At 37.7% G+C, this 11,780-nt stretch overlaps 1 long non-coding RNA gene across 2 annotated transcripts in view; it reads left to right on the top strand.

Moving 5' to 3' along the window:
• LOC114484740 (uncharacterized) overlaps positions 1-11,572 on the top strand; it is a 198,053-nt gene extending 186,481 nt beyond the window's left edge. The window contains exons 3-4 of one of the 2 annotated variants that reach the window (XR_003677968.1): positions 10,168-10,322; positions 11,389-11,572. This is a non-coding gene — a long non-coding RNA (uncharacterized lncRNA). Of the gene's footprint in view, positions 1-10,167; positions 10,323-11,354 lie in introns of both variants that reach the window. The other variant, XR_008616393.1, reaches the window with a different exon arrangement.
• The last annotated feature ends 208 nt before the right edge of the window (positions 11,573-11,780 follow it).

The raw sequence follows: 11,780 nt of genomic DNA, 5'->3' as shown, positions 1-11,780 counted from the left end.
ACATCTTCTTTATCCATTCATCTGTTGATGGACACTTAGGTTGCTTCCATGTCCTGGCTATTGTAAATAGAGCTGCAATGAACATTGTGGTACATGACTCTTTTTGAATTATGGTTTTCTCAGGGTATATGCCCAGTAGTGGGATTGCTGGGTCATATTGTAGTTCTCACACATATTATTTTTAACTTTGCCTTTTGAAATAATTTTAGATTTGCAGGATAGTTGCAAAAATAGTGCAAAAATTTCAGGTATATGTTTCACCCAACTTCCTCTAATGTTGATATCGTATATAAGCACAGTACAATTATTCAGACTAGGAAATTAACATTGGTACAATATGATTAACTAAGCTACAGAGCGCATTTGAATTTCACCAGTTTTTCCCCCCAAATTAACTTTTTCTGTTCTGGGATCCCGTGTTGCATGTCACTGTGTCTCCTTTGTCTCCTCCAATCTGTGACCGTTCCTCAGTCTTTCCTTGTCTTTTGTGACTGTGAAACTTTTGAAGAGTACAGGTCAGTTATTTTGTAGAACCCTTAATTTGAGTTTTTCTGGTGTTTTCTCATGATTAGTTTGAGGTTATGCATTTTTGACAAGACCAATATAGAAGTTATGTCATGTCCTTCTCAGTGCATCATACTGGGGGTACATGATGTGAATATGTTTTATTACTATGAACCTTGATTACTTGGTAAGGGTGGTGCTTTCCAAGTTTCTCTACTGAAAATTACTACTTTTTCCTTTGGAATTGATAAATACGTTGAGAGAGATATTTTTAAGGTATGCTAATACCCTGTTTCTCCTCAAACTTTCACTCACTGATTTTAGTATCCATCAGTGGATCTTGCCCACAACAATGATCACTGTGGTGTTTGCCCCATGGTCATTTTTGCATTTCTCTCATTCTTTCTACGTTTTAAAATTGGAATTCTTCAGTAAGGGAGAGCTGTCCATTCTCACTCACTGATTCATGTATTAATTATTTTTATCAACATAGACTCATGAATATTTATTTTATTCTGTGGATTATAATCTAATACTATCATTATTCATTTCATTTCTCAAATTGTTCCATCTTTGGCCATTGGGACCTTCTTCAGGCTGGGTCCTGTGTCCTTTTGACATACCCTCATCCTTTTCTGAGTACTTCTTTATTTTCTGGCACCACAAAATATTCCAGGCTCATCTTGCAGTACTCTTGCCCCTGTCTTGGAATCAACTACTTCTCCAAGGAGTCTTTGTTTCTTTTATTGGAGAATGGTGTTTTAGAAACCAAGATCTGGACACTAGAGGTGCTTATTGCTACTGGGATATCACTGCTTCTAGGCTCTCTCAGTAAACAGAGCTAGGAAATATATCTGTGTGTACTAACCCATATATACACACGTCTGTATTTATTACTGTAGCTATCTAACTATATATATATATATGTATGTATGTATATAAAACTATGAGGTCCTTCTGATACCTCCAATTCTAATACCACACCACAAGGTTCATTCTAACACCTTCCTTATTTGGAATTCTGAGAGTGAAAAACCTGGCTCTCATTATCTAAAATATATTTACCTATTTGTTCAACTCTAGATTTCTTATAAAATAATTTCAGAGTTGCTAACCCATATGCCTGTGAGAACCAGACTTACTAACTAGAATACAGTATTTGTGTCCAGTTCTTTTTGTCTTTAGCCTTAATCCAGTATCCAGTCAAAATACTCTTCTCCAAGTATACTTAGATTAGCAATTTTCTTCCTGATTTCCTTCAGTGTGGTTATGCTATTCATTTGTAATACACTTCTGTTCATTTATTATTGTTTGTATTCCATTTTGGGTTGCCCTCACATCTTGGTTTGTTTCAGCTATTTATTGGGGAAGATATGTTAGCATTATTATGTTTCTAAGAGTCAAAGCTATACAAAAAAGTATAATCAGAGAAGCATAGCTCCTTCTTCATCCCTACTAACCCATTCCCATTTCACCTTTCTTTTCCCTCTTTTGTTGACCATTCCTTATAGGAGAGAAACACTTTTAGTGTATGGTTTATTCTTCTTATATTTCTTTTGCACAAAAGAGCAGATATGCATGTACTTTTTTTTTTTTTTGGCCGCACGGATTGTGGGATCTTAGTTCCCTGACCAGAGATTGAACCTGAGCTCTCGGCAGTGAAAGCACAGAGTCCTAACCACTGGACTACCAGGGAATTCCCTGCGTGTATTTTCTTATATCTCTTTCTTACAAGAACTATAGATACTCTTTCGCACTTTGATATTTTCACTCTAAATCAGTTCATAGAGATCTTAGTCATTCTTTTCTTTTTCAAAAAGCTGCATAGCACTCCACTGTGTGGATACACCATAGTTTATTCAACCATGCTATGTATGGGCATTTAGCTTGTTTCCAATATTTTGCAATTACAAACAATGCTGCAATTAATAACCTTGTGCATATGTATTTTTGTATTGTTAGAGGTATAATTTCAGGGTAGATTTCTAGTATTGGAATTGCTGAGTCAAAAGGTAAGTCCATAAGTAGTTTTGTCAGATATTGTCAAATTTCGCCCCAGAAGGATTATTCTAATTTGCATTCCCACCAGCAATGTATGAGAGTGCCTGCTTTCCCACAGCCTCAGAACTAAATGAGTAGCCATACTTTTAAAGTTTTGTCTGTCTGATAGGTGAGAAATGGTATCTCAGTGTTGTTTTAATTTGCATTACTCTAATTATGAGTGAGTTTGAATATTTTTTATGTTGAGAGACAGAGACTATTCATGACTTTTTTACATTTTTCTATTGGTTGTTTGGCTTTTTTGTCTTTCAATATTTAAAATGTTATATTAAAGACATTGAAGGCATTGTGCTAAGTGAGATAAATCAGACAAATACTGTATGGTATCACTTATATGTGAAATCTAAAAAAGCTGAACTTGTTAAGACAGGGAGTATTGAGGAATTCTTTAATTTCTCTCAGCAATGTGTCATTGCTTAGTGTTCAGTTATTGTTATAATACATTTAATTTCCAAGTATTCTTTACTAGAACACAGACATTCAATTAAATTTTAAATATTGATCTTCTCTCATACAACCTTGCTACTCTCACTGATTTTCACATTTTTGGAGATTCTGTATGGTTGATCATATTACCTACAAATAGAGTTTCTAATCTGGACAGCTTTTATTTATTATTCTTGCTTTGATACACTGTTAGAGTCTCCAGTACACAGTTGAATAGAAGAGCAGACATGTTGAATAGATGTCTGAATATAGAGCAGACATCCTTACATTGTTTCTGAATAGAAGGGGAAACACTTAGTCTTTCACTATTACATGATGTTAGCTGTAGGTTTTTCATAGATCATTTTTTTCAGGTTGAGGGTGTTCCTTATTATTCCTAGTTTGCTGAGAGTTTTATCCAGAATGGATGTTGGATTTGTCAAATTCTTTTTCTGTGTCTATTGCAATGATCATATTTTTTTCCTCTAATCTGTTAATTTGGCAAATTACATGGATTGGTTTTTGAATATTAAACTAACTGTGGAATCCTTGCATAAATTTTCCTTGGTCATGATCTGTTATCCTTCTTATACATTGTTGGATTCAATTCACTAAAATTTCATTAAGAATTTCTTTATCAATTTTGTTCATGAAAGATATTGGTTTGTAGCTTTCCTTTCTTGTAATATCTTTATCTCATTTTCTGGCTTCAGAGAGTGAGTTAGGAAACATCCCTTCCTCTTTAATTTTGTATAAGAGTTTATTTATAACTGATATTATTTCTATTTTTATTTGCATTGTTTCTGACACAAAATCTGCTGTTATCCTTATCTTTTTGCTTATTACATAGTGTGTACTTTTCTTTGACTGCTTTTAAGATATCTTTATCACTGGTTTAAAGTGATTTGGTTATGATATATATATGTACACATATGAATGCATGATTTGTGTGATTTTCTTCATGTTTCTTGTGTTTGGGGTCTGTTGAACTTATTGTATCTGTGACTTTATAATATTCAATTTGGAAAAATTTTGTGTATTCAAATATTTTTCCTGTCTCTTCTCTTTTCAGGGTCTCTAATTATATTAGGTTGTTTGAAGTTATCCCATAGCTCAGTGATACTCTTTTAGTTTCTTTTAATTTCTTTCTTTCTTTCTTACTCTTTTTGTCTCGTTTCATTTTGGCTAGTTTCTATTGCTATGGCTGTAGGTTCAGTAATCTTTTCTTTTGCCATGTATAATCTGACGTTAATCTCATCCAGTGTATTTTTCATCTCAAATGTAGTTTTCATCTCTAGGACTTCTATTTCAGTCTTTTTAGTGTTTTCTCTTTCTACTTAACATGTTCAATCTTTATTCTAGGTTTTTGAACATATGAAATGCAGTTATAGTAATTGTTTTATGCCCTTGTCTACTAACTTGATCACCTGTTTTTTTCTTGGCCAGTTTCAATTGATTGATTTTATCATCATCATGAGTCATATTTTCTTGTCTCATTGCTTACCTGGTAATTTTGATTAGATGACAAACATTGTGAATTTTACCTTATTAGGTACTGGATATTTTTGTCTTCCTATAAGTATTCTTGAGCTTTGTTCTGGGATGTGTTTAAACTATCCTGAAACAGTTTAATCCTTTTGAGTCTTGCTTTTTAAGCTTTGCTGGGCAGGACTAGAGTACCATTTAGTCAAAAGATAATTTTGCCATACTACTGAGGCAAGACCTTTCTGAGTACTCTACTCAGTACTCATGTGTATATTTTTCTATTGCTGCTGTAACAAATTTCCACAAACTTAGTAGCCTGAAACAACACAAATTTTTTATCTTAAAGTTCTGGAGGCCAGAAGTTCAAAATCAAACTAATTGGGCTATAGTCAAATGTTAGCAGAGATGGTTCCTTCTGGAAGCTCTGGGGGAGAGAATCAGTTTCCTTGCCTTTTCCAGCTTCTGTAGGCTGCCTGATTCCTTGGCTTGAGGTCCCTTTCTCCATCTTTGAGTCAGCAGCAAAGCATCATCCAATCTCTCTCTCTCTCTTCCTCTTACCTTTGCTTCCATTGTCACCTCTCCTTCTCTGATTCTGACCCTCCTGCCTCCCTCTTATAAGGACTCTTGTGATTACATTGGACCCACATAGACAATCCAGGATAATTTCTTCATCTCAAGACCCTTAATGTCATCACATCTGCAAAGTCCCTTTAGCCATGTAATACAACATATTTGCAGGTTCTGGGGATTAGGGCCTGGACATCTTTGGAGGGCCATTATTTAGCCTACCACACCATATATAAGGTTTTCTACTTTGTTTTGTGGGAATAAGAACTACTTTATGTCCTGTGTGAGTTTTTAGGATTGTTTCCTCCAATCCTTTAAGTAGTTCTTTCTCCAACCTTGGGTATTTTTTTCTCTGGCACGTGCTGATCCGTATTCACCTAAATACTTGAGGGGATCCCTCTGCAAATCTCTGGAGCTCTCTCTGTGTCCCGTTCTCTTCTGTCTGTTACTCTGCCCTGTGAAATCTAGCAACTTTGGGCCTCACTGGACCCCTTGTTCTTTCTTCTCAACTCAGGGTGACTGCCCTACAGCCTGGAATCTCTCTCCAAGCAGTAAGCTGTGGTAATCACAGGTTCACATCATTTGTTTCCCATGTCTTAGCAATCACTCTTCTCCACTGTTTCAGGTCTGATATCTTGAATCCCATCGTTTCATATAGTTTTCCAGTTTTTTAGTTGTTTTTGGAGGGTGGTCCCTGTTAGTTCAACTTGACCAGATGGGAAAGTAGAGATATTATTTTTCAAATACGCTTGATATTATACCTGCTATGGTCACAGAAGTTTATAAAATAGGGACCTATACAATTCAACATTTACTTAGCAACTTTTATGGACAAGGGTAATGCACTAAACACTGGGAAGAATACACATAAGCTCCCTGGTCATGAGGGGCCAGCACATGGGAGGGAATCTGGGGCTTTTTGGAGGCATCAGGATGGAGAAGAGAAAGAGATATATATCATAGTATGTTAGAAAGTTATGTCTCTTTCAGAACAGCTCTTTGAATGGGGCCTAGGCTGGAACCACTCTGGGTTGGCGGGTTCCCTCAGCCAGGAAAGTCCCTGAGGGGGTAGCTTCCCCACTTGGAAAGCACTGCCGTCACCCTGCCTTGATGAACCCCAGGACCACTAACTTCTTTATCTCACCAGTTCCCTAGCATGCTTGTTTTTGTCCACTATGCAGATGACCCCCAACAAACAGCTCTGAACCTTACAGGAAACACATAAAGGCAGACAAATCACATTTAATAAATACTCTGCTGTCACATGGATAGTCATTTTTATATGCATATTGTCCAAGAAGAAACTGAGACTTCTCTTACCTAGGTCTCCCAACTAGTAAATGGCAGAGTTAGTGTAGGAATCAAAGTCTGACTCCAAGGCCCATGGTCTTTTATTTTCTGGCTCCAGCAAGACTGCCTCAGTTTCAAGAGTACAAAAGTATCCATTACTGCTCATGTCCTCTATTTGCTGACTGTGTTCCTGACACCCAGAATCCCTTAACCTCTTGGTTTCTGATTAAATTCCTTAGGTTGGAAAATACAATTCTCTTGTTTCCCGCTTGGGTGTGACTTCTGATGCTTTGCTTCCTGGCATCTGTATTTCCATACTCTCATGTCGTCCTCATACCTGGCTCTTAGTCATCACTTTGATCTGACTCTTTTTCTATTTGTTTGTTTGCCTTTTATGTGGTCTTATTTCCAGATTGCTCCGCTCATTCACTGGCATTGCTACTGTAGGATAAACCTGATGTGTTTCTTCCAGGTCTGATTCCAACCCAGTTCAACAGAGCATTCCCTTGGCTGAGTTTCAGACATAATTGAATGTCCATAGGCATGTGAATATTGAATATTCATGAACTAATTTATTTGTTCACAAACACAGTTTCATTGAACACCTATTATGTGAGAGACTCTATAGACACAGTAATGCATGAACACAAATAGGTGGAGTATCTGACCCAGGTGGCATAGAGTTCTAGTATCAGGTGATTGACAAACATTTAGGCAACACCGATCCTGCTGTACAACTTCATCAGAAAGAGAAAATCACCACTATGACCAAAGATGAAAGAGAAGAGAGTGGTTAAAGAAAAAACACCAGTATATTGCCTCCACATAGTACATGGGGTTGTGCAGGTTGTGGTCTTCACTGCAACTCACTGCCTAAAGCTCCTTGTATTAGTTTGCTCAGGCTGCAGTAACAAAGTACCACAAGTTGGGTAGCTTAAAATAATGGAAATGTCATAGTTCTGGAGGCTGGAAGTCCAAGAACAAGGTGTCGGCAGGGTTGGTTCTTTCATGTCTCTTACTTAGCTTCTAGTGGTTTACTGGAAATCTGGAGTTCCTTGGCTTGTAGATGCCTCACTCCAATCTTCCACCTTCACAGGGTGTTTCTTACTATGTCTCTTTACGTAGTCTTCCCTCTGTGCATGTCTGTCTCTGTGTCCAAATTTCCCTTTTTTATTTTGTATTTTTTTGATTTTTTAAATTTAATTTTTATTTTATATTGGAGTATAGTTAATTTACAATGTTATGTTAGTTTCAGGTGTACAGAAAAGTGATTCAGTTATACATATATACATATACCCATTCTTTTTCAGATTCTTTTCCCTTATAGGTTATTACAGAATATTGAGTAGAGTTCCCTGTGCTATACAGTAGGTCCTTGTTGATTATCTATTTTATATATAGTAGTATGTATATGTTAATCCCAAACTCCTAGTTTATCCCTCCCCCCGCCAACCTTTCCCCTTTGGTAACCATAAGTTTGTTTTCGAAGTCTGTGAGTCTGTTTCTGCTTTGTAGATAAGTTCATTTGTATCATTTTTTAAAGATTCCACATACAAGTGATATCATATTATGCTTGTCTTTGTTTGACTTACTTCACTTAGTATGCTAACCAATTTCCCCTTTTTATAAAGACGCAAGTCATATTGGATTAGGGCGTGCCCTGATGACCTCACTTTAACTTGATTATCTCTGTAAAGACCCTATTTCCAAATAAGATCACATTCTGAGGTACTGGGGGTTAGGCCTTCCACATATCTTTTCTGGTGGATACAATTCAACCCATAACACCCCCTTTAAGGAAGATCTTGTTGCCTTAGCTGCTGAGAATACTGCCTGCAAACAGCTTCAAGCTATCAGCCTCTACGAGTCCTGCCTCAGCTGCAGAGAACCATCTCACTCAAGGCCATGCCTTTGACCAGGGTGGCCCATACCCTGTGACTGATGGAGGCAGGCCTGGCTATCTTGTCTCCACTTGGAACAGCTCCGAAGGGCCATTCTAACTTCAGAGTGCCCCCCCTCCAGTGTTGCCTAACGTCTTTTTTGGGCTGGCACTGACCCCAAAGCCTGGATTTCTCCTTCTGCTCATGGCTGCTTGAGCCCCCTACCTCTTACTGGTATTGATCCTTACATCAACACCCTGCATGCTAAACCCTGCCACAGGTTTTATTTCCAGGAGAACCCAACCTGCAACAGGTGGAAAGAGAAAATAAATGTCCTTAGGGTGGACAGGTCCTGGTAGGCAAGATAGAATGGAAGGAGATTACACTAGAGAGGTAAGCAAGGGCCAGCTCATGCATGATTTTGTAAGCTATGGAAGAGTTTGGGTTTTCTCCTAGATGAAATAGATGGGAATCCATAGAATAATTTTGAATAGAGAGTAAGAGGATCTATTTGCATTTTGACAAGATAACCCTGGTTGTTGTTTGTGCCACCTGGTCTCTGAGCCTATTAACTGTCCTGTGAGATGTAACTCTTCCCTTGAGACAAGGCAGTTGCTTGCCTCAGAGGGGCCTATGCTAAGACCACAAGGAGAGACCTCCAGCTTGCACTGGACTTGAGCCTAGAAATGCCTCACCCCTGCTGGCCTCTCCTCTTCATCCTCTCAGGCTGCCTTGGGCTGAACAGAACTACATCTTCAACCACCTTATTATAAAGAGTTTTACTGGCTGGAAAGTTTTATTGGCATGGAATCCTGAATTGCCTTTTCCTCTTAGAGTAGACTTCCACTCAATTGTTTCAAAATCAACTTCATTTTTTTTCATTGTAAAAAAATCACATACTTTTTGTAGAAAATTTGGGAAATAAACCTTTCAAGGAGAAATTAAAAATCACCTGGTAATAGCTACCATTTTGGCATATTCATATCACATAGCATGAGGTACAAAGCTGAATGCTGGTTATTGGGCCAGGTGGATAACATAAAAAAGACACTGATTAAGTGAATATTATACTCATCTGGGGAGCTCATGCCCGATCTAAAGACTTTCAACTTTCAACTCTAGCTTGCTGGGTTTGGCATAAACTGGTTCTAGTTTACGGTCCCTCTGTCTAAAGGATATTCACTAGTGTATCCTGCCTACATCTCTCTCTTTTTTCACTCTTCCCCTTTATTCCACTTAAGCTATACTAGCCTCCTTACTATTCCTCTAGCATGCCAAATATGCTCATTCCACAGAGCCTTTGCACTTGCAGTTCCCTCTGCCTGGAAATATCCACACTGCTTACTTCCTCCAATTCATTCTGATCTTTGCTTAAAATTTACCTCCACGAAGAGATCTTTCTTTACCAGGCACATAAATGACACTGCTATTATTCTCCTTCTGACCCTGATTTATTTTTCTTCATATCAACAACTATCACATTACCTGTTTGTTTATTTTCCTTTGGTAAGATATCCTAACCTTTTTTTCCATCATGGCACACTGAGAAAATGATACTGTTTGAACAGCATGCTGGGGAAAATGGAGGAAGCCAATTGTGATTGGCGTTAGTGAAACTGGAGTGGGGGAGACACTCCAGCCTTCATAGAAACCTCAGTGGATGAGACATATCTGTCACGAATCTGGCACCTGTTAACACCCATCCCTCCACCAGAATGTAAGCCCCAAGATAGTCCTTAAAGCAGAACCTGACAAGTAGTATGTACTAAATAAGTTATATCATGAATGTTTCTCCATATCATTAAAAAGTCATGAACATTTTAAAGACTCTTTGATCTTTTGTCATATTGGGGTATATTTCGTTTAATGGATACTCTATTATTGTACTTGTGGGTTTTTTTTTTTTTTGGTCCTTGATTTAAAATCTACTTGATTTAAAATCTTGCCTCCTTAGTAATGAATTGCTGAAGACTTGGAAGGAATCATGTGTGTGTCACCATGCACAGCATCTGAGTAGCGCCATCTTCCTGGGGAAGACATCAGATTTGAGAAGGCACACACCATTTTAACTTGGATGCAGAGATACACATCATGCCCTAACGAATCCTGGTATGTATGCCTCAGAACAATCTGAAACATCTCTGGGCATGTTTAGTGTATCATTCAAAAGGAATGAGACTTGGTACATGTCAAATTCTCTGTGAACCTCACGTCCAACATGAACCACATAAGAATTTCATCAGTAAGTTTTTTCCTTGATAATCACTTCTAAAACAGAAACTTGGAATAGAATCAGGAAGGGATGTGAAGGAGAGTGAATGTATGAGGAGCAGGCAGGAGATGCTGCTGGTGAAACTGGACTCCCCTCCCTCCCGGTGATAAGGGAAACCATGCAGGCTAGTGTACTTAGTGAATGCCACAGGCATTTTTCTCATTCCTGATGGGCAGGGTGGAAGGTTAGGCTCTTCTAAATTGTACCTGTGTACTAGGTCAATTAATCAAAATGTAGGTACAGGACAAACACACAAACATATTTTGTAAAATTCAATCCATTCCTGGCTGCACAAATGTCCATCTATCAGAATGTCAGTGACCTGTGTGGATTTATGTGTTTATGCACATTTTCTTAAAAGAATTTTTCTTACTGGAAAATTCGTGGAAACATCAGGAAGATTTTTTTTTCTTGTATGAAAGAAGAGATACTGTCAAGGGTATGAGTGAAGAACTTCTGGACTCAAATCCTAGTTCTGACACTTACAAATGTGTGATCTTGGACAAGTTACTTAACCTCTTAGTGTCTCAGTTTTCTAAGGATAATACATATTTCACACAATATTAGGAAATGATATAAAGACTCTTGGGGGCTTTACTGGTAATGCAACTTTCAACAGGATTAAGAAGTAGATTTTCCTCTCTCTCCCTCTTTTTTAAAGTTCTCACTCTCTATCTAAAGACATTTCTTGTGTGTTCCACAGAACAAATATTCTAAGACATGTTCACAAAAAGAGGGACCACTACACCCTAACTTCCCTTTCAGAGATTAATAATACCAATTGGCATGTTGAAGGCTCAGGAATTATACAGTAGAGAAAACCGGTTGATTTTTATTTAATTTGGTATTTTCCAATCTTATTTGACCAGAGGATTGTTTGTTTCTGATGATGCCTCTTACCAGCTTTCTGAATGACTCTTTGATGAAACACACTGTGAGAATGGATCCTCTAAGGCACCATCGGAACAAAGGATCACTGAATTTAGGGGAAATCAGGAGTGTCCACAGTGAAGCTACAATGTCTCATCTGGAAAACTGGAGGTCCTAGCTTACACATTTTGTAATAAAGTGATAGTATGGTCTTCAAGTTTGCAGTAACCCCAAATAATTATTAATTTTTATATATCTAATTCTTTTCTGCATGCTATCTTTTAATTTTTATCAGCCTCTGTTATTTTATTGGCTTGTTACTTATCTTTTATGTCTTCTTTTCAAGCATCAACTCTTGGTTTACTCAGTGTGGGTGTGTAAGGGTGGAGCCTCCCTTCTTCACAAAACCCCTAGGTAGGTGCAGC

Source organism: Physeter macrocephalus, chromosome 21 (genome assembly GCF_002837175.3).
Source record: "Physeter macrocephalus isolate SW-GA chromosome 21, ASM283717v5, whole genome shotgun sequence".
Taxonomy (NCBI): domain Eukaryota; kingdom Metazoa; phylum Chordata; class Mammalia; order Artiodactyla; family Physeteridae; genus Physeter; species Physeter macrocephalus.
Note: the sequence above shows the minus strand (reverse complement) of the source record. Positions and strands in the feature narration are given on the sequence as shown.